Source organism: Triticum urartu, chromosome 1A, assembly GCF_056163025.1.
Source record: "Triticum urartu cultivar PI428250 chromosome 1A, HENAU_Tu73, whole genome shotgun sequence".
Lineage (NCBI taxonomy): Eukaryota > Viridiplantae > Streptophyta > Magnoliopsida > Poales > Poaceae > Triticum > Triticum urartu.
This window is the reverse complement of record NC_141873.1, coordinates 523,922,570-523,927,610: the sequence shown is the minus strand read 5'-3', so window position 1 is coordinate 523,927,610 and position 5,041 is coordinate 523,922,570. Positions and strand designations below refer to the sequence as shown.

The following is a 5,041-nucleotide window of genomic DNA, read 5'->3' as shown; positions in this document are numbered from 1 at the left end:
CCATCAGGGGGAGAATCGCGTTCCTCCTCATCATCGTCGTCTTTGGTGGCGGAGGAGCGGGTCTTGTCTTGGGACGTCGCGTCCGAAGTGCCCTTGCACCGGGGGCCACTCCCGACCCCCTTGGCCTTCTTCGCCGGCGCCGTATAGGGCGCTGGCACCAGCATCTTTGCTAAACGCGGGATGACTGGTTCTTTAGGCAGCGGAGCCAGACATTGGATCCGCTTCGCCCTCTCCATCCAGTCCTGAAGAAGCAACAATAATAAAAGCTTATATATCATCCTTGAAACAAGCAAGTAGGGGATGCGTTAAAAATAACATTCCTCGTTGGCGAGGTGGTTAATGTCATGCCCGCGGTATGAATCTGTGGCCGGTGGTGTCTCATTGCCCTTGAAGAGCAACTTCCAGGCGTCTTCGTGAGTGGTTTCAAAGAGCCTCTTCAGGGTATGGTGCTTCTTCGGATTGGACTCCCATAGAGGGAGGCTTCGGCTTTGGCACAGGAGAATCCGGCGAACTAGCATCAACTGGATTATATCGACAAGTTTGACATCTTTGTCCACCATGCTTTGAACACGTGTCTGCAGCGCTATCATCTCATCTGGCGAACACCAGTTCAGGCTCTTCTCGACCCACGAGGTGATTTGCATGGGAGCGCCGGAGTTGAATTTGGCAGCTGCGGCCCAGGTGGCGCCGCAGGGTTCTATGATGTAGAACCACTGTTTCTGCCATTCCTTTACAGTCTCCACGAAAGTGCCTTTTGTCCAGGAGACATTGGTCAGCTTGCTCACCATGGCGCCTCCGCACTCTGCGTGCTGGCCATCCACCACTTTTGGCTTCACGTTGAAGACCTTGAGCCACAGCCCGAAGCGGGGATGAATGCGGAGGAAGGCCTCACACACGACGATGAACGCCGAGATGTTGAGGAAAGAGTTCGGGGATAGATCATGGAAGTCTATCCCGTAATAGTACATTAGCCCGCGGACAAAATGGTGGAGTGGAAACCCTAGCCCGCGGAAGAAATGGGGGATGAATACCACCCTCTCATTGGGCTTCGGTGTGGGGACGACTTGCCCCTGGGCTGGAAGACCGTGGGCGATTTCCTTCGCCAGGTTCCCGGCCACCCGAAGCTCAGTAATGTCCTTCTCCTTGACGGAGGAGACCATCCACTTGCCTTGACCTCCGGATCCGGACATGGTTGAGTGCTTGCCCGAGTGGGAAGAAGATGAGAACTTGGGCTCTGGAGCTCGAGAGTTGAAGGGCAGAGGAAGAGAGAAGGCGTGGGAGAAGAAGGGGAATCCTTATCCCCATATAGAGGTAGTGAATATCGAACGCCTCCCACTCGCCCTAAAACTCGCCTATTCCCAAGGGCTGCGTAAATGGCACAGTTGGGTTACCCACGCCCGCATTGATGAAAATCCCGCAATAAGGGGACACGATCTCTGCTTTGACAAGACGTGCCAATGGAAACCACATCTTGAAGCGCGGAACAACGGACAAAAACGGTTCGATATAGTGACTGAACAGACGTGATGTCATCTTGCAAAAAGTTGTCAGCAGATGGGACTTGTGAAATACTATATTCCTTGCGGTTGTGTGTGGTACTTGTGTTGCAGATCTGGACACCTTCATTTCATCCGAAGACTATCCTGGAGTATTCGGAAAGTAGAACCCGCCTTGCAATGCTGAAGACAATCTGCGCACCGGACACATCGTCATTGAAGCCTGGTTCAGGGGCTACTGAGGGAGTCCTGGACTAAGGGGTCCTAGGGTATCCGATCTATTAGCTACAAGAAATATGTCAACTTGTGACCACCACTATTGGTCACTGAAAGGTCATGGTTTTTCATTTGCGACCTTTTTGTGACCAAAAACAGAAGGTCAAAAGCTGGCGGTCATAAACTGACTATAGCGACCTTTCTTCTGGAATGGTCGAAGACGTTTATGACCAAAATACGTCTACTGTGGCATTTTGGTCACTAGCAACCTCCCCAGGCCACGTAGGCATCCAGCGTGGCAATCTGACGTGGCACAAGATTCAGCCCAGTCCAATTCAATTTTCTACATGGGCCTAGCCCAACAATTCGACCTATTTGTGTTTTTTTCTCATATTAATTTTGGCTAGGTAGATGGGCCAAGCCCAACAATTAAGCCTTCTCATTTTTGGGCCGTGGCCTTTTCCGCTAGAAAGTTTTAGGTTTTTTGTAATATAAAAAAGGTCCACTAGTCAAATGGGTCCCAGATGTCAGGTTCAGTTACGTGGGTCCCAGCTAGCAAGTTCATATTCTTCATATTTGAATTTAACAGTAAATAAATAACCAGTATTTAAATTGGCACAAACAAAACACACACATAATACTCCAAATATTATCAGCCAGATTCAGTACAGAGCTCCTATTGTACAAATAACATATACTTTACAAGCTCTACACATAATAAGCTCTAACATATACAAGCTCTACAAGCTCTACACGTGATACGGTTCCCTAGTGTTAACCCTGTAGCTCTACAAGTGTCTTCAATCTTCTTCAACATGGAGCTCCTTCGGTAGCAAGCACAAACTGGGCACCTGCATCATCACAGGAAGGCAATTTTAGATCATAAAAACGAATGTTCCAAGCACAGTTTAGAGAAAAGAACCAAGTAAATTTGCCCTCAATCATACAAACAAAGTTTAGAGAAAACCAAACATGAACAAGCACTTATTATGCAGGACACATACGTACACATCTTAGGAAAAGCTCGGAAAGAGCAAGGTGTCAGAGCATGATGTTATCGAAAGCATGATTTACAAGTTTGTCTCTGAGACATACGATAGGTGCTTTTCATAGAAGACAGAATAAGTAAAACTATTCATGTTTGCCAACCCAGACTCTAAACAAGACTCTAACCAAGACCATCCAGAAGTGACCCGAAGAGCGACCCAATATAGTGACTGCTACAGTTCATATTTTGATAGTAAAACTGATGTGTAATCATATAGATAATAAAATACATGGCACAATATCAGTACATCTCCAAACAGCCAATAAATCTCATAGTACCACAAGGACATGCACCTGCAGTACATCCTGCATTGCAGGTTCACATCAAAAGCTCATAACAAGGCTATCAGTTCAACAACACTAATACCACCTCAAGCATCAGCAGTTTAAGAAGAATGAGCACCAAAACAAAAGGGCAGTAGATACCTCTTCAAACTTTTTTTCAAAAATCAGCTCATCCTCTTGACCGCTCCAGATATCGTCCATGTGCATTGCTCAGGAAATTATAAATTCTGGTATAGCACACAAGAAAATATCAGAGTAGAAAAGTGGCATAGAAACTACCAAAAAATTCTCATGCTTATTGTTATTGCAAGAAGGCATCGATCAAATTTTGAAGCTAATAATAATTAACATGTACTTATCACTTGTTGGAGTTGGTTCTGTTCAATTAATCAATAGCAGCGTGAGCATAAGCATTAAATCAGCAGCACAAGTGCACACTTATTCAAGCTAGTAGCAGCCCAGCAGGCTAGCAACAAAAGCATTCAAACAACTAGAGAAGCACGGTACAGCAGCACAAGCATTCAAAGAGCAGCAAGCCAGCAAGCACCATCCATCAGACCGGTAGCTTAATGGAAGAAAAATCTGAAGAATAAAAGATGTATAGGTTGAGGAAAGATGAGAGGATGCTGGGTTGCTTGTGAAGCTACGACTGCGAGGCTAGCAGGCTAGGGCTGTCACATGTCATACCTTATAAACTTAGGCAAGTGTTCTCTGGTTATCCTTAACATCATGCACTAACTTGGGTCATTAGCATCAAACAATACATATCAGTACAAGGCTAGGCAAGATAATAAAGACTTGGTTGGGAAAAGATAGCAGAGTTAAAAAAATGATATGTGCCCTTAAAGATAGCGTAGTGTCAAGTGCGGCCACACACATAGGCATTAGCCGCACCCACGACCCCTGGACACTCTCACAACCGAAGAGGAGGTGCCTTGCGTATGGTCTCCTTCGAGTCTGCGAGAGAAAGAACAAGGTGAAGGTCAGTACGCGCATCAAGGATGCTGCTGTTCTGGGTCAAGCTAAGTCAAGGGCATAAGAGAATTTAGTCAAAAAATAAAATAACATGTGAACATCTTGCACAAACTATCATCATTTATAAAAAATATAAAACAAATATGCATAAAGCTGTAGCTCATACTTATACTATATCAGGCAATAGCATTTAGCATATGCCAATATGTACTCAACATATTCCAATAAGACAGAAATGCACACACATGGATTCGCAATTAGACTATGCCTCTCTCTCACCGATCTTGCAGTACTATAATGCAGTACTATATGATATGTTCTGGGTCAAGCTAAGTCAACAGCATACAAACTAATTAGCAGTACTATATATGATGCAGCATACAAACTAATTAGACCAACGACATACAAACTTATTTATAATGCAGTACTATATATGCCTCCGAAAAAACTGGTCGCCGATCTTGAACTCGTGTTTCTTTCCGTGGTTGTGTTGGACATGCAACTCAATTTCTGTTTGTTTAAGACTAGAAGACCAACATGGTATCCAATGGAAAAAAGCAAACAGGGAAAACATTTTAGAGCAGCACAGTCACACCACATTTTTTTAGTGAATTACAGTGCTCGAATTGCCACTGACATTGGACACAAGCAGCTGCACAACTAATGCATCAGCAGACAAATAATGAACTAGCATACGCCCTTTTATGCATATTAATGCACATCAAGGAAACATCAATGGCAAAATACCATAACAAAAGCGTAGAAGTCTTTGTGATACTTCCAGAATTATGATACGAAAAGAAGGATTGCGTAATACTCAGAACTCAATCAGCAAAACTCTTGTATCAAACACATGTGCATACCCACTTCCTCCCCCTCCTTTGGCTCTCTCATCCTCCCAGCTTGGTACGCCAGCCACTACCCAGTGCCTCTTGAGCACAAGTGCTCCCACAATGCATAGACAGAGTAACGTCATGAACCAAGTGTAGAAATGAATAGAAGGTGAAAGCAGACTGTCGCAT

At 44.7% G+C, this 5,041-nt stretch overlaps 1 long non-coding RNA gene across 1 annotated transcript; it reads right to left on the bottom strand.

Annotated features, from left to right (window-relative positions):
* Window positions 1–2,350: 2,350 nt before the first annotated feature.
* LOC147992190 (uncharacterized) lies at window positions 2,351–3,496 on the bottom strand. Its single transcript, XR_015615162.1, has 2 exons — window positions 3,186–3,496; window positions 2,351–2,563 (listed from the first exon to the last, which is right to left on the bottom strand). It is a non-coding gene; the product is annotated as an uncharacterized LOC147992190 (long non-coding RNA).
* Between the last annotated feature and the right edge of the window lie 1,545 nt (window positions 3,497–5,041).